This window comes from Hoplias malabaricus, chromosome Y (assembly GCF_029633855.1).
Source record: "Hoplias malabaricus isolate fHopMal1 chromosome Y, fHopMal1.hap1, whole genome shotgun sequence".
NCBI classification, from domain to species: Eukaryota; Metazoa; Chordata; class Actinopteri; order Characiformes; family Erythrinidae; genus Hoplias; species Hoplias malabaricus.
The window spans coordinates 39,041,356-39,059,815 of NC_089820.1; the positions used below are offsets into that span (position 1 = coordinate 39,041,356).

At 37.8% G+C, this 18,460-nt stretch overlaps 1 long non-coding RNA gene across 3 annotated transcripts; it reads right to left on the reverse strand.

Annotated features, from left to right (window-relative positions):
* Positions 1-2,055: 2,055 nt before the first annotated feature.
* On the reverse strand, positions 2,056-10,266 carry LOC136679407 (uncharacterized). Of its 3 annotated transcripts, none has more exons than XR_010796549.1 (4): positions 10,129-10,266; positions 9,279-9,461; positions 6,635-6,701; positions 2,056-4,538 (listed from the first exon to the last, which is right to left on the reverse strand). It is a non-coding gene; the product is annotated as an uncharacterized lncRNA (long non-coding RNA). The 3 variants fall into 3 exon arrangements; XR_010796550.1 differs by lacking the exon at positions 10,129-10,266 and adding an exon at positions 9,633-9,688; XR_010796551.1 differs by lacking the exons at positions 9,279-9,461; positions 10,129-10,266 and adding an exon at positions 6,830-7,237.
* Between the last annotated feature and the right edge of the window lie 8,194 nt (positions 10,267-18,460).

Genomic DNA, 18,460 nt, shown 5'->3' on the forward strand with positions numbered 1-18,460 from the left:
GCGATGTGTTCCAAAATGTTTATGGTCACAACATAGCACTGACATTGGATTTGTGAAGTCAGCTCAACCAGTGAAAGTTGAACTCCGACCAGGAACAAAACCTACGTGGAAGCCTCAGTATCCTTTGAATGAAGAAGCAATCAAAGGGATTGAACCACAAATTGAAGGTCTTGTGAAGGCAGATGTTCTGAAGATAACACAGAATCCGCAGAGTAATACACCTTTGTTGCCTGTGAAGAAGCCAGATAACTCTTATCGTTTAGTACATGATTTGAGAGCAGTAAATGAAGTAGTAGCAGACTTTCCAGCAGAAGTGCCAGATCCACCTGTTTTGTTAGCCCAAATTCCTCTGGATGCAAAGTATTTTACAGTATTAGATTTATGTGGTGCATTTTTTAGTGTTCCACTAAGTGTAGAAAGTCAGGGTTTATTTGGGTTCACATACAAGGGACAATTCTATGAGTATAAGAGATTACCACAGGGATATAAACATAGTCCTCACATTTTCAATAAAGTATTGAAAGATGATTTAGTTGGGGTAGATCAGAAGTTAAAAAGTACTGTCATTCAATACATGGACGATATTCTTCTCTGTGCACCAGATGAGGAAACATGTCTTAAGGATTCAATTACTTTGTTACAGACGCTGACAGAGAAAGTGCACAAAGTCTCTCAGAAAAAATTGCAGTATTGTCAGGAAAGGGTACCCAGCAGGCACAGGACGTCAATTTGACGTCAGAAAGGCGTTGGTCTCTAACGTTGGACAGACGTTGAGTTTTAGTTGGAAATGAAAATCGGGTTGACGTCTAAACCCAACGTTGCCTTGACAACAAGCTTCAACGTTGGACAGACGTTGAATTTTTGTTGGAAATGAAATCGGGTTGACGTCATAGCCCGATGTTGCCTTGACAACAATTTTCAACGTTGGACAGACATTGATTTTTAGTTGGAAATGAAAATCGGGTTGAACCCAACATTGATGTGATGTCAAGACTCAACGTTGGTTAGACGTTGAAATATGGTTAGTAATCAAAGTCAGATATTACTCAAAAATTAACGTCAGGATGACGTCAAACTCCAACGTTGTGTAGATGTTGATTTTTAGTTGGAAATGAAAATCGGGTTGACGTCTAAACCCAAAATTGATGTGACGTCAAGACTCAACGTTGGTTAGACGTTGAAATATGGTTAGTAATCAAAGTCAGATATTACTCAAAAATTTACGTCAGGATGACGTCAAACTCCAACGTTGTGTAGATGTTGATTTTTAGTTGGAAATGAAAATCGGGTTGACGTCTAAACCCAACATTGATGTGACGTCAAGACTCAACATTGGTTAGACGTTGAAATATGGTTAGTAATCAAAGTCAGATATTACTCAAAAATTTACGTCAGGATGACGTCAAACTCCAACGTTGTGTAGATGTTGATTTTTAGTTGGAAATGAAAATCGGGTTGACATCTAAACCCAACATTGATGTGACATCAAGAACCAACATTGGTTAGACGTTGAAGTATGTTTAGTAATCAAAGTCAGATATTACTCAAAATTTAACGTCAGGATGATGTCATGCTCCAATGTTGTATAGATGTTGAATTTTAGTTGGAAATGAAAATTCGGGTTGACGTCAAATCCCAACATTGGTGTGACATCAAGACTCAATGTAGTTTAGACATTGAATTATGGTTAGTAATCAAAGTCAGATATTACTCAAAAATTAACATTTGGGTGACGTCAAGCTCCAATGTTGTTTTAGTTTTAATGAAAAATCGGGTCGACGTCTAAACCCAACACTGGTGTGACATAGAGCCTCAACACTACCGTATTTCACATTTACAGCATACTACTGTAATTAAATAATACAATACTTTACTGTAAAAACTGATTTACAGTAAATAACTGTCAGCTGAGCTCCCAGACTATTACTGTATTTTTACAGGAACATTAATGTATTTCAACTTTACAAAATACTACTGTAAATGAATAAAACTTAACTGTAAATATTGGGATTTACAGTAAATACCTGGCAACAGAGTTTCCAGCCAATTACTGCATTTGTACAGGAACAAGATTGTATTTAAAATTTACAGAATACTACTGTAATTGCATAATACAATGTTTTACTCTAAATATTTAAATGTACAGTAATATTTTCAGCAGAATTGCCAGCCATTTACTGCCTTTTTTCAGAAACAATACCTTTTTACAGAGGAACACTAATTACAAACAGTTTCTAAATTACATTCAATTCTTTATATATACTGAACAATACCAGCATGTAATATTTTTGTATTAAGATTATAGTGTTACTATTAAATAAAAAAAAATCAAGTCTGCCAAGCATGAATACTTTAAAAATACTATAACCATAACATACACAAAAGAAGTCCAAATCTACATTCAGAATTAAAATCAGTAACACGCTTTATTAAAACTGAATATATGCAAAATGTGGACAAATTTCAAGTACTACATAACATGTTCAAATCATTTATTTTTTTACTTGAACTTAATATTTTTGCCCCTTATGATATTTGCTTTTTTTTTTCCTAACCAAAAATACTTCACAATATCCAATTACATTATTGCCTTGATGAATTACAAGAAAGGTGCCCAAATCTTTATAGTAAAACATTACGTTATATCAAATGACTTTTGATCTTACCAGACAACACAAATAGTGACCATAAAACATCATGAAAAATGTAATAAAAAATATGTAATCTGGATTGCTAAAACTTTGTATTTCAAATATCATCAATGAACCCAACATGTTACTGACTTAGAGTCAGTTTTGTGTTGAACATGACCCTTTAAATACAAACCGGATTCCAAAAAAGTTGGGACACTAAACAAATTGTGAATAAAAACTGAATGCAATGATTTGGAGGTGCCAACATCTAATATTTTATTCAGAATATAACACAAATCACAGATCAAAAGTTTAAACTGAGATAATGTATCATTTTAAGGGAAAAATATGTTGTTTCAAAATTTCATGGCATCAACAAATCCCAAAAAAGTTGGGACAAGGCCATTTTTTACCACTGTGTGGCATCCCCCCTTCTTCTTACAACACTCAAAAGATGTCTGGGGACAGAGGAGACCAGTTTCTCAAGTTTAGAAATAGGAATGCTCTCCCATTCATGTCTAATACAGGCCTCTTGGGCCTTCTTTGTCACACCTTCCTCTTTATGATGCGCCAAATGCTCTCTATAGGTGAAAGATCTGGACTGCAGGCTGGCCATTTCAGTACCTGGATCCTTCTCCTACGTAGCCATGATGATGTGATTGCTGCAGAATGTGGTCTGGCGTTATCTTGTTGAAAAATGCAGGGTCTTCCCTGAAAGAGATGACGTCTAGATGGGAGCATATGTTTTGAGCATATGTTTTGAACATATGTTTTGAACCTGAACATAGTTCTCTGCATTAATGGTGCCTTTTCAGACACGCAAGCTGCCCATGCCACAAGCACTCATGCAACCCCATACCATCAGTGATGCAGGCTTCTGAATGGAGCGTTGATAACAACTTGGGTTATCCTGTCCTCTCTGGTCCGGATGACATGGCGTCCCAGTGTTCCATAAAGAACTTCAAATCGTGACTCATCTGACCACAGAACAGTCTTCCATTTTGCCACACTCCATTTTAAAAGACCCCTGGCCCAGTGCAAATGTCTGAGCTTGTGGAGCTTGCTTAGAAATGGCTTCCTCTTTGCACTGTAGAGTTTCAGCTGGCAACGGCGGATTGTGTTCACTGACAATGCTCTCTGGAAGTATTTCTGAGCCCATTCTTTTATTTCCTTGACAGTGGCATTCCTGTTCAAGGTGCAGTGATGTTTAAGGGCCCGGAGATCACAAGCATCCAGTAGAGTTTTATGGCCTTGACCCTTATGCACAGCAATTGTTCCAGATTCTCTGAATCTTTTGATGATGTTATGCACGGTTGATGATAACTTAAAAATCTCTGCTTTTTTACGCTGGGTAACACCATTCTGGTATCGCTGCACAACAAACATCTTTCTGCGCAACAATGGTGGAATTGGTGATCCTCTTACCATCTTGGCTTCAGAGAGACACTGACACCCTGAGAAGCTCTTTTTATACCCAATCAGGTTGTCAATTGACCTAATTATTGTTAATTGGTCTTCCAGCTGTTCGTTATATGCTCAATTTCCTCCTTTTTGCCACTTATTGCTACTTGTCCCAACTTTGTTGGGATTTGTTGACACTGTGAAATTTTGAATGAACATATATTTTTTTTTAAATGTTACATTTACTCAGATTAAACTTTTGATCTGTCATCTATGTTCTATTAAAAATAAAATATTGACATTTGCCATCTCCACATCATTGCATTCAGTTTTTATTCACAATTTGTTTAGTGTCCCAACTTTTTTGGAATCCGGTTTGTAAATAAAATTTAATTCAAAGTCCATCAGTTTCTTTAAAGCAAGGATACACACGGATGCATGGTCCAGGACTTCTTGGTTGCTCTCTACGTTGACCACCCCTGGGGATTTGTACCAATGAGGCGTCTATAAAAATAAAAATTCCACAGTTAGTAACATAGCATGTGGAAATAAAGGTACAAAAAAGTTGCAATAAAAATTTTGTACACAAGAGGATACAGTAAGGGGAAGATCAGATGACATCATGGGCAAGACAATTTTTAAAACTAAACATAGCACAAAAATAAGGATATTTTTGTTTGGTATATTATATCTTTGTTGTAACAATGTTTCTTGGCAATAAATCTTATACTGTTGGAATCATGTTAATTTCCCTTTGAAATGGTGCCACATTTATAAGGAACATGCATTTGTGGGATGAGCAGTAGAAATGAGTATGTGGGTTGTGCCAATGAAACATTAGCCCAATCCTCTCTGCCAATGCCAAAGAGCTTATTCTGCCATTGACTCGTTTGGTGAGTTGTGACTGGCTGACTGAAGTTTGAAGAAACAAGACATATTGGCAATTTAACAATGTATTCTTTTAACAAATAGGAGCTTCAGTAGCGTGTGGAAGAACCATAAACAGCCAAAACAGCCCAGGACTTTCTCTTCATGATGGTCACCATCCTGGTTACACACTGCTGGTCACACATGTGGTTGTGTTGGTCACTGTGGCATGAACAGCACTCCCAAGCTGATCCCACAAGTGTTCATTGGGGTTGAGGTCAGGAGCTAGCAGGCCATTCCATCCTCTCCACTACCAAATTCTGGAGGTAGTCTCTGATAAACACCGCTCTGTGGGGGCAAGTGTTGTCATTTTGGAGGTTAGAGTTTGGTCCCAGACTGTGGAGATATGGGATTGCCACTGGTTGTAGAATTTCATCTCAATATCTTTTTCTGCATTGAGATTGCTTGCAATGACGATAAACCTCATTTTTCAAGTGAAGGAGATGCCACATCACACCATCACACAAAATAAGCTGTTTGGCACTGGCAGTGAGTATTTGACAAATTTTTCACTGGTGCAATCCACATACTCAGCTCTACTGCTCATCTCACAAAAGCATGTTTCTTACAAATGTAGCACCATTTAAAAGAGAAATTGACAGTAATGGTATAAGGTTTATTGGCAAGAAGCACTGTTACAACAAAGAAATAATCAACCAGACAAAAATTTTCTTACTTTTTGTGCTATGTTTATTTTTATTTTTCTGCAAGTAATCAGAGCAAATGAGTGAGGTAAAGGGTGAATTACATTAATAATTACAGTTAGATAATGCAGCATGTCCTATTTGGTGCTAAAAATAAACACTAATACTTTGACATTGTATTTTGTTATGGCTTTCATAGTGTCATTTCGTATCATATATCTCCATTTCTTTTAGGCATATCGAGATATGAATTTTTGGTCATATCGCCCAGCCCTAGTTGTCGCTTGCTCACACTTTTTGTAGTGAAGACTGAGGATAGATATTAATATGAACTCAACAAAACCATTTTTTTCAAAAGTACTGCAATTTCAATTTGATACCTGATCTAAAAGTCATGTATACTGATATGCTATGCAATATTTCAATGTATCATAGTAATCAGAAAATCCTGTATTTGACTTTTAATTTCACATATCAAAAGCACAAATTTCAACTGCATCAAATAATTCCCACAATGACCCTGATTAGAATTAAATGGTTGCAACAGATGAATGAATGACAGTAAACAGTAACTGCCCTTCATAATAATTTCATAAAGAATTATCCAACAGAAACGGGTCAAAATATTAAAAAGCAATTACCTTCAGATAATTTTAGAATTTTTTAATCCATTTTCATACATGGGGTTTCTGCATCAGTAAAGTTATCATATTTCAAGGTTTTTATATATAATAATACTTTTAATTACAGGTAAGATAACATTAAATAGAGGCTAGTTTAATTCAGAGAAGGAAGTAAACAAGTAGAGAGAGAGAAAGAAAGAAATTTCCTGTCGATATTGGAAATTGAAATTTTAGTACAAGGTGAATAGGGCTGCCTTTCCAGAAATTAATGGAGGCTTGAGCAAACATAGGTCACTTGTCCTTCCACTGTCAGCAAATATCTTGCATTGGTCAAAAATTCCACTGTAATTAATTCAAATGTTAAACTTTTGTCATTCTGGAGTATCTTGCAATTATATATACATACCCAGAATAAACATCTGAGGACTCACAAGCAGGTTAAGGGTTTCAAAATCAGCAACTGTGGCACTTGCCTAAATGATGAGAATATAAATTATTTTAAGTCTTCAACATTTACCATTGCAGTTTTCAATGACATGTCAAATTAAAACCTATATGATATAGCCTAGGTCTAGTTTCAGTTTTCCTGTTTTAATGATACCTGTAAATGTGAGCCTTAAATGCAGCCAACTTCCTGAAAGTCATGGCACGACGAGACTCTCCACATTTAAAACATTTAGTACAGAGATATAAGATGTCATTTCATATGCATTACAAAAACCAACACACTACATTTGTGATCACAGAACTGGTAGCCAACATTTAGTATTTAGACACTTTAAATGCAATACTCTTAAACTCTGATAAACAATTAAAATGTACACTCTATATAAACTAAATAACAAAAATGGGAGTCTCAAATCAGATTTGGAATGGTATGGAGCCCCTAAAGGGACTGGGGGAAAAATTAAAAAAAGACTATTGATTTTGTGTTCCCTTGCAAACATTATTGCATTCCCTCGCAAATACATTGCGCTCCTTTGCAAATGTTTTATGATACACAATTGTCTTTGTTACGGAGCCCCTAAAGGGACTGGGGAAAAAAGACTTTGGCGTTCCTTCGCAAACACAATTGCGTTACCTCGCAAATACTTTGTGGGCTCCGTAGTACTGTGCTTGCTGTTGATTATGTGCTTGCTGTGCGTGTCAGGTGAACTATGGAGCAGCTCGTTGAAATTTACTTTGATCTTGGACTGAAATATAAAGACATAGCATTTCTTCTCAACAAAGAACATGGATATGTTATTGGGGAGTGCCAACTGAAACGTTTGATGCTGTGTTGTTAATTGCTTAGCAAAGAGGATGAAAGAATTTAAAGTGCAAGCGCATGGACAAAGGTTACGTGAACAGTATTAGCACCAAGCACGGTGGCTTGGTGGTTAGCACGTTCGCCTCCCAGCGCTGGGATCTTGGGTTCAAGTCCCATCTGGGTGGAGTTTCCATGTTCTCCCCGTGTCTGCGTGGGTTTCCTCCGGGGGCTCCGGTTTCCTCCCACAGTCCAAAAACATGGAGGGTAGGTGAATTGGCTTCTCTAATAACTGTCCTGGTGTGTGAATGAATGTCTGTATGTGTGAGCCCAGATATGGATTGGCGCTCTGTCCTGGGTTAAACCCTAGTGCCCGATGCAGTCCTCCAGGTGGACGGTCGTTTCTGGTTGAGAGTACGCTGTGCGCGTTTGGCTGCCGCTTCTCGCCTGTGTGTGTGTGAATTGAGCGTTCTGAGCAGTGTAGATTGTAAAGCATCCTTGGGTGTCTAGAAAGGCGCTATATAAGTATAATAATAATAACAGTTTCCAATCAGTGGGAGAGAAAGGAGAATGAACACCTAAATAAATGTGTAGCTATTGGTAGTGTACTGGAGTAATGTGTGTAAAGGTCAGTCAGAAAAGGGTATCCTGTTTTTACTGCAGCTTTATTTAAAAAAAAAAAACAAAAAACAAAAAACAACATTTTCCAGATAAAACGAAATGCATGGTGTAGCGACCGGCTCTAGCTCCACAGCCGTGTCTGGAGTCAGCGCGCTGAGCCTCTGTAAAAATTAGCCCGCAGTGTGCCCTGAGATCTCTGTGTTGCGCCTTACACCCTCCATCTTGTTATTGAATGACTGGATTTTTAAAAGTCTTTGCTTGTTAAGGTTTTTAATTAACATTCTTAGCTTGACCCCTACCCCAGTCAATAACAATAAAAAAAAACACAGCCTTCCACACTTTTTCTTTCTTTCATGAAGCAGCCTACGTCTCATACAACTGTTACTATGGAAATACGGCGTTCTGACTAGAACTTTCAGGATGCTACATAACATATATAAACCTGTTGCTGACAACTTCTGATGTTAGGCAGTTCCTTACAGATGTATACAGATGTATTCCTTACAGACGTCGCACTGGCAACGAAACTGTGTGTTAGTAGAGATAAATAAATACATATATATCTGTTTCAAGTGGCTGGATTTCACTGGAAACTGCAGTGTCCTGATGTGTTGACTGAGCCACAAAGACAATTGTGTATCATAAAACATTTGCAAAGGAGCGCAATGTATTTGCGAGGGAACGCAAAATCAATAGTCTTTTTTTTTTCCCCCAGTCCCTTTAGGGGCTCCGTAGAATAGAGCTCAAAATTCTGCAGCAAAATACAGTAGCCTATAATTCTCAACACAGCACAAAGTAAAATCTATTTCACTCCCCCCATCTTGCACCTCATTCACACCTGACACTCCAAATATATATTAGCTAATAATCTGGAATGGAGTTTGTCTGTAGCTAACATTACATGTTTACAATGTCTACAACATCTACGTTTACAATTCTCTGTTATAATGAACGTAGCTAATTTTACCAAACTGACCAATATCAATGACCAGAATCCCTGTCCATCTCTATGTTTATATTTCCCTCCGTTCTCTTCTTTAAAAAGCATTACTCTGCTAGCTAACTAAAACTCGAATAGTACCCGCAAGAAGCCCAAAACTGGACTTTGAGTTTACAATTGTTTGTACAGTCAAATTATCGTTCTCTACTATGCTAAATATAAATAAATAATGCTACGACTGACCCGTCCTTTCACCGGCAGCCTGTTTCAATGGAGCAGAACCCTCTCTTTCTTTTCTTCCCGCCTCTTCTCTCCTACCTTTCCCTCAGCCTCCTGCTTGTAAGCCGTCACAAAACTGGTGATGTCTCCGGCTTCAATCCCCTCCAACGGACTAATTTGAGGGGGGGAAACGCCAGTTGACGATATCTGCGACGATAAAACATTAACATTTTTTGGGAGCAAACAAGTGTGCAAATTCCACAGTAGTTATCTGGTTAAATGTTCGCGGCTATCATAACTAGCACCATCTATCTTGCTAAAAAGCAGTACCAAGACAATGTGGTTGGAAACGTTTAGAGCTGTATGATTAAAACATACATTTACTCATTACTTTTGTTCCAAAGTCCCTAAAGTACAACGACGCTTGCAGCCTCTGAATACGTTTTGTCTCTTTCTCTCCGTCTCTGTTCTCGTCACCCCGCCCCCAGGGAACCGTTAGCCCGTTCTCGCTAACCGCCCCACCCTCAACAAAATAATTTAAATAAAATAAAACAATATTAACACAAATCATCATCATTATCATCATCATCTTTTAAGCTTGTCCATTTCAGGGTAGCGGTGTAACGAAATGAAAAAACACAATTCTTTCTCTTTTTTCATTTGGACGAAAAGTATTCACTTGTCCTGTTCTGGTTTTGTTTTGTAGTGAGGCCTACAACTGACGTTACAAAAATAAATTGTACCATTGCCCAGGGGGGGGGGGGGGTATTTTGGAACTAATGTAATTACGAATGTAATTTTGGAACTAAGCTATATTTACGTTGTCAAAACAATAAAATAAGTGATAAATAAATGGTGTAAATAAGTTACTCACCTTTAGATGCCATTTGCAGTCCTCAGCCTCCCCAGCTCACAATACAGTGAAATACTGTAAAGCTAGCTTCATTGCTGCTTCCAGTCTGTTACCCAAGATACATTACAATACACAGTAAAATACTGTATTCAAAAATACATTACAATACAGTAGCAAACTCGCTACAGCATTTATTTATAGTGTGTTTTGTATTCTTAAGACGGCAAGCATATACCTGTCAAATGGCTTGAAAATGTTGGTAACCCACTGATGGTAGGCCACTGCTGGTCCACCACTGGACCGCTCAGATTATTGCCCACTTAAGAACATCTCAGTAGTTTTTGATCTCTTAAAACTAATTTTAAATGATTTTGATGATTTCTTATTCTATAATTTTACATTTTGGTCATGGTATCTCACAACTGAATTTTGTTATGTTATGTCAATATGGCATCAGAATAATGTTTTGAACACACTGCATTTTGGTTTCTTAACATTGCAGCTTGGGGCAGCACGATGGTGCTGCAGGTACTGTCGCTGTCACACAGCTCTAGGGTCCTGGAGCGGCAGGTGACTGTGAGTAGTTTGGTGTGTTTTTCCTGTGTCCACGGGGGTTTCCTCCAGGTGTTCAGGTTTCCTTCCAAGGTCCAAAAACACATGTTGTTAGGTGGATTGGTGACTCAAAAGTGTCCATAGGTGTGAATGCATGAGTGTGTGTCACCCTGCGAAGGACTGGCGACCCCTCCAGGGTGTGTTCCTGCCTTGCTCCCAGTGATTCTGAGTAGGCTCAGGACCCACTGCGACCCTGAACTGGATTAGCGGTTACAGACAATGAATTAATTAATTAATTAATTTCAGTATGGTAGAGTATCAGAATGATGTTTGGAATTTTTTATAAAATTCAACTTGGGACTGCAACAGGTAGTGTTGCTGTCACACAAATCTAGGGTGCTGCAGCTGTAGGTTCGAACCCTGCTCCGCATGACTGTCTGTGATTAGTTGGGTGTGTTTTCCCTGTGTTCATGTGGGTTTTCTCCGGGTGTTCCAATTTACTCCCATGGTCCAAAAACACATGTTGGTAGCTCAGTTGGCTACTCAAAACTGTCACATAAGTGTGTGAATGAGTGTGTGAGTGTGTGTCGCACTGTGAAGGAAAAGTGCCCCACTGATTCCAGGTAGGCTCCGGACCCACTGCAACCCTAAAGTGGATAAGCAGTTACATTTAATAAATGAATGAACGAATGTTGCATCTTAAACCAACTAAGTATATCCAATATTGTTAGAATGTCACATTGAGTTGACATTTAGATTATGATGTTTATCATACACTGGGTTTTGATTACCAATACCTAACAAATAAATGTAGGTATTTTACATCAAGATGACGTTAAATATGAAGTACTAAACCCCACGACCTAAAACCAACAAAATATCAATGTCTATTGATGTTAGTCTAATGTTTACCAGGCGTTGGGTTTTGGTCACCCTATATTATAACTTAAAGTTGGCATTTTTTTATATCAACTTGACATCAGGATGTGACGTTTGGAAAATGTTGGATTTTGGTTACATAACATCACAACTTAAAGCCAACAAATTTTCAATGTCTATTGATGTTAGAATGGCAGGTTGAACTGACGTTAAAATTCAGACGTTTATCAGACGTTGGGATTTGGTCACCATACCTTACAACTTAATGTTGGTAATTTACGTCAATTGGACATCAGGATGTGACGTTTGGAAGATGTTGGATTTTGGTTACATAACATCACAAATTAAAACCAACAAATTTTCAACGTCTATTGATGTTAGAATGGCAGGTTGAACTGACGTTAAAATTCAGACGTTTATCAAACGTTGGGATTTGGTCTCCATAACTTACAGCTTAATGTTGGTAATTTATGTCAATTTGACATCAGGATGTGATGTTTGGAAGATGTTGGATTTTGGTTACATAACATCACCTCTTAAAACCAACAAATTATCAACTTATATTGATGTTAGAATGGCAGGTTGAACTGACGTTAAAATTCAGATGTTTATCAGACGTTGGGATTTGGTCACCATACCTTACAGCTTAATGTTGGTAATTTACGTCAATTTGACATCAGGATGTGATGTTTGGAAGATGTTGGATTTTGGTTGCATAACATCACTACTTAAAACCAACAAATTATCAACGTCTATTGATGTTAAAATGGCAAATTGAACTGACGTTAAAATTCAGACGTTGGGATTTGGTCACCATACCTTACAGCTTAATGTTGGTAATTTACGTCAATTGGACATCAGGGTGTGACGTTTGGAAGATGTTGGATTTTGGTTACATAACATCACAACTTAAAGCCAACAAATTTTCAATGTCTATTGATGTTAGAATGGCAGGTTGAACTGACGTTAAAATTCAGACGTTTATCAGACGTTGGGATTTGGTCACCATACCTTACAACTTAATGTTGGTAATTTACGTCAATTGGACATCAGGATGTGACGTTTGGAAGATGTTGGATTTTGGTTACATAACATCACAAATTAAAACCAACAAATTTTCAACGTCTATTGATGTTAGAATGGCAGGTTGAACTGACGTTAAAATTCAGACGTTTATCAAACGTTGGGATTTGGTCTCCATAACTTACAGCTTAATGTTGGTAATTTATGTCAATTTGACATCAGGATGTGATGTTTGGAAGATGTTGGATTTTGGTTACATAACATCACCTCTTAAAACCAACAAATTATCAACGTATATTGATGTTAGAATGGCAGGTTGAACTGACGTTAAAATTCAGATGTTTATCAGACGTTGGGATTTGGTCACCATACCTTACAGCTTAATGTTGGTAATTTACGTCAATTTGACATCAGGATGTGATGTTTGGAAGATGTTGGATTTTGGTTGCATAACATCACTACTTAAAACCAACAAATTATCAACGTCTATTGATGTTAAAATGGCAAATTGAACTGACGTTAAAATTCAGACGTTGGGATTTGGTCACCATACCTTACAGCTTAATGTTGGTAATTTACGTCAATTGGACATCAGGGTGTGACGTTTGGAAGATGTTGGATTTTGGTTACATAACATCACTACTTAAAACCAACAAATTATCAACGTCTATTGATGTTAGAATGGCAGGTTGAACTGACGTTAAAATTCAGACGTTTATCAGACGTTGGGATTTGGTCACCATACCTTACAGCTTAATGTTGGTAATTTACGTCAATTTGACATCAGGATGTGATGTTTGGAAGATGTTGGATTTTGGTTGCATAACATCACTACTTAAAACCAACAAATTATCAACGTCTATTGATGTTAAAATGGCAAGTTGAACTGACGTTAAAATTCAGACGTTGGGATTTGGTCACCATACCTTACAGCTTAATGTTGGTAATTTATGTCAATTTGACATCAGGATGTGACGTTTGGAAGATGTTGGATTTTGGTTACATAACATCACTACTTAAAACCAACAAATTATCAACGTCTATTGATGTTAGAATGGCAGGTTGAACTGATGTTAAAATTCAGATGTTTATCAGACGTTGGGATTTGGTCACCATACCTTACAGCTTAATGTTGGTAATTTACGTCAATTTGACATCAGGATGTGACGTTTGGAAGATGTTAGATTTTGGTTACATATCATCACTACTTAAAACCAACAAATTATCAACGTCTATTGATGTTAGAATGGCAGGTTGAACTGACGTTAAAATCCAGACGTTTATCAGACGTTGGGATTTGGTCACCATACCTTACAGCTTAATGTTGGTAATTTACGTCAATTTGACATCAGGATGTGATGTTTGGAAGATGTTGGATTTTGGTTACATAACATCACTACTTAAAACCAACAAATTATCAACGTCTATTGATTTTAGAATGGCAGGTTGAACTGACGTTAAAATTCAGACGTTGGGATTTGGTCACCATACCTTACAGCTTAATGTTGGTAATTTACGTCAATTTGACATCAGGATGTGATGTTTGGAAGATGTTGGATTTTGGTTACATAACATCACTACTTAAAACCAACAAATTATCAACGTCTATTGATGTTAGAATGGCAGGTTGAACTGACGTTAAAATTCAGACGTTTATCAGACGTTGGGATTTGGTCACCATACCTTACAGCTTAATGTTGGTAATTTACGTCAATTTGACATCAGGATGTGATGTTTGGAAGATGTTGGATTTTGGTTACATAACATCACTACTTAAAACCAACAAATTATCAACGTCTATTGATGTTAAAATGGCAAGTTGAACTGACGTTAAAATTCAGACGTTTATCAGACGTTGGGATTTGGTCACCATACCTTACAGCTTAATGTTGGTAATTTATGTAAATTTGACATCAGGATGTGACGTTTGGAAGATGTTGGATTTTGGTTACATAACATCACTACTTAAAACCAACAAATTATCAACGTCTATTGATGTTAGAATGGCAGGTTGAACTGACGTTAAAATTCAGACGTTAATCAGACGTTGGTATTTGGTCACCAAACCTTACAACTAAATGTTGGTATTTTACGTCTATTTGACATGAGGATATGACGTTTATTAGACGTTGGATTGTGGTTACATAATATCATGACTTAAAACTAACAAAATATCAGTGTCTTATATCGTCAGTTTCTTACGTCAGTTTAACATTGGTATTAGACGTTACCCTGACGTAAAATTTTGGTCATCCGACGTCACGACCAACATTCAACCACATATCAACGTCTTTTGACGTTGGTGGCCAGCTGGGTAGTTTATTTAGGGCAGACCATAACACAGGGACACAGATGTATTTCTGATAAGCAGTTAGAAGCTATTCGCAAAGCTCCCAAACCCAGAACAGTTAGAGAAATGATGACATTTTTGGGTATTGCAGGGTATTCCTCAGCATGGGTAGAGGACTATGCTAGTTTAACAAGACCTTTGAGAGCTATGATTAAAGATACAGGGAATGCTCAGCTTTATTGTAATCTTTCCTGGACACAGGATGGCCTTTTAGCTTTTGAGACAATAAAACAGAGGTTACAAGAGGCTCCAGCATTAGCTCTGCCAGATTATTCTAAGAATTTTTTGTTATACGTGTCCACTTCTACTGGAGGAAAATATGCATGTGCAGTTGTTTGTCAGCCAACAGGTACGGGAACCAATCCCCAACCAATTGCTTATTATTCAACTGCTTTTTCAGAAGTGGAATTGGGGTTACCAAGTTGCTACAGAGCAATGGTGGGAGTGTACTTAATGAATGAGAAAGCATCATCTGTCACGATGGGTATTCAGTGACAATTCTTACCCATCATAGTCTTAGAAATCTTCAAAATTTTGGAAAATATACTCTAACTATGCCTAGAATTAGAGATTATCATAGGCTCTGTAGTGGAGTACGGACCGAATAAAGAAATGAGAGTTCTTAATAAAAACTCTCCACCCTAAAAAGGATTTTTGTTTGCAACAGAATCCCACATTCCACAGAACTGCGTGTGTGTAAAAACGCTGTACTCTTCCCCCACACACAAAAATTCACCTAAAGTCTACATCAAAAGCGCCTGTCTAACGCCTCCAGATAACAAACCCAGTTTATGATGCTCTTAAGAAAAAGAAGAACAAACAAAGTGGTGAAAACCAGAGTTAAAAGGACTCTTTATGGCCGTGGCGCCTAAACGACGGAAACGTTATCTCAGGCCTACCAAACAGAGGGCCCCAGATGGTAAAACTGACTGAACTTGGGTTGACCTCCCGGTAACCATCCGCACAGGACGAACAGCATGGACCAACAGCGACCCCAAGTGGACATTGGCGAAACTATGTCTCGCCCGAGGTCGCCTAGACACATAATAGAATAATCAAATTCTGATAAATATGTGTACACGATATGTATGAATGTCATTCTTTGTGTCTTCAGATGAACATCTATCAACCAATGAAGTGATGTTTATTACTGTTTTCAATCATGAAAGAAAGTTTCTGTCTCTAACTAAGAAAACGAATTAATATCTTCTAACATGATATTGTAGTTGGACGTAATCATGGCGTATCCAAAATAAAATTATATGTAGATGTTTGATATTGATAATCTAGGACACATATTATGCTATACCACGAGTATGTATAAGTAAATTTCTATGATATTCAATGGTGTGTAGCTCTCTCCCCCTTTTTCTCTCTCGTTAAGCAAGTCACTTGAGCCTCGGACCCGGATCCAATCAAAGGAAGGACACCTCCCAATAGGGCATGACCGCGCTACCTTTGAAAAGAGAGTGTTGACTCATTCTCTCTCTTCTTTTTTGGCTTTTCTTTTTGAATCACTCTTACTGTCGGCTCTTACTTCTGCTCTTACTTCACGCGCTCCCACGCGCTCTATCTTACGCTATCTTTCTAAGTTTCAACCTCTCCAAGCAAGACGTTTCTCTTCTCCATGCCGACGAACAAAGACTTTAAAAGGACCTCACTCAGCTCCCCAGGAGACGTCTTGAGTTAGCTAGTGTGAAAGAGATTTACGAACAACGTCGAGTGATTTGAATACCTTCTTTTCTTTTTAATTGTGTTTATGTTTTATTGCCCAATCTAAGTTTAATCTCACAACTGATCAAAGCAGGTGAACTTATTCGTGGCCAGAGTAAGAAACACCGCCGAGATAGAAGAAAGTCATAGAATAAGTGAGCCTATTGAATCGATTTGCAGTTCTGGATCTGCAGGAACTAGCGAAACTTTTCGTCCAAAACGTCCATATGGTTGGACACTCCTGCTCAGGACAGTGAGCCAAAGAGAGGACCCTGCCGCCTGCGTCATTACGCTCCGAGTACGCAGAGGCGACTCGACCGACGAGGAAATAACTCCACACTGACCCAGCCTGGAAACTTCCGTGGGAGAACTGAGGAACCAAGCGAGACGCCATCACTTCCAGGACCTCAAAGAGCCTCTGTACCCGACAAGTAGTTGAGAATCGACGAAAAAGTAAGCTAAACCTATGCACTTCCAGAGCTGAAAATTGAATTAAGTCTCTTGATAAATTTATACGTTAATTAAATCTCAGTTAGCAACACATTAGTCACAAGTCCTAGTGCCTAGCTTATTTTTAAATTCGAATCGGCTTCTCCTGCGTTGATGCCGTGAGATTTCAAGATTATGCTATGTTAAGTAAATATTCTTTTTCTTTTTGTTAATAAATATTTCCATTATTTGAAATCACAGTGTGTGGAGTCTGTTCATTAAAAGTCTGAAGATCCTGAAGAACTCACTTAGCTTGGCTATCATTCATTCTCAAACTAATTATTAACGTTTTAATTACTTAAGCCAATTATAAAATTTTAATTACTATCATTAGTCAAATATCAGTAATCATAAGAGTTTGAATAAGGTCAATGCTACAAGCACAATATATAAATATATATAAAAATATATTTATATCACAGTGTATATACAAACTACACTTCATATTACATTTATTATTTTTGGCGCCCACGCGAGGCCAGGAAAAAATCTTTTAATGAACAAACTGTAAACACTGGTAAATAATCTCAGCTTGGGTTTATGAAATGCTTTCCACTGTTTATGTTGCTGAATAACGATTGAGATTCAAAGCTTGATGTGGGCAATTTCATGTTGTGTATGTTACTGTTGAAAATCTGTTCTGTGGTATATACCGTTGAGAAAAATAAGCTTGGTTGTTTTTGAAGTTTTGCATGCATTAAATTGAGGCCTTGGTACGCCCATTGCGCGGAATCCGTTTTGGGATAGTGCTGTCAGTTCGACCTTCAGCCACGAATTCCGGCGAGAGACCACCAAACCGAATTCCTCCGTTCGTTTTAAAACTGGGTCGCTACCAGCATTAATAACGAGATCGCGCGCTAGGCGATTGGGAGGTTATTAAAAGAAACAGCCGAAAATACGGCTTGTGTTAATAGCGGTCTGCTCTCATCAGCAGGGAAATTCAAAACGCCCCCAAAACAGAGGAAGACTAATTCCCTCTTGTGGTTTAAGTGCGTAATTGCAGGGAAACTCCTTCATAACTAGCATCTATTGAAGCGTGTCCTCCCGTGCTTCTCCTTGTGGTCAAGTGTGGTGCTACACTTGACGTTTGATTCCCGTACACCCTCTAGTGGTTGGGAGGTTGTCCGCCGAGGCAACCTTAAGTGTTTAGCAGCCCTCTGGTGCTTAAAAGCTGTCATTACAGATGAAATTCTTTTAAAGTACCTTAGTGTAAAATCTCTGTTCCCTTTTTAATTTTAATTTTGATAAAGTATCTGAGCGTTTAAAAACTTTATGCCATTTTAGATTCTAATTTGATAACGCCCTCTAGTGTTAAAACTTCCCGCTACAGTGGAAATTCCCATTTGT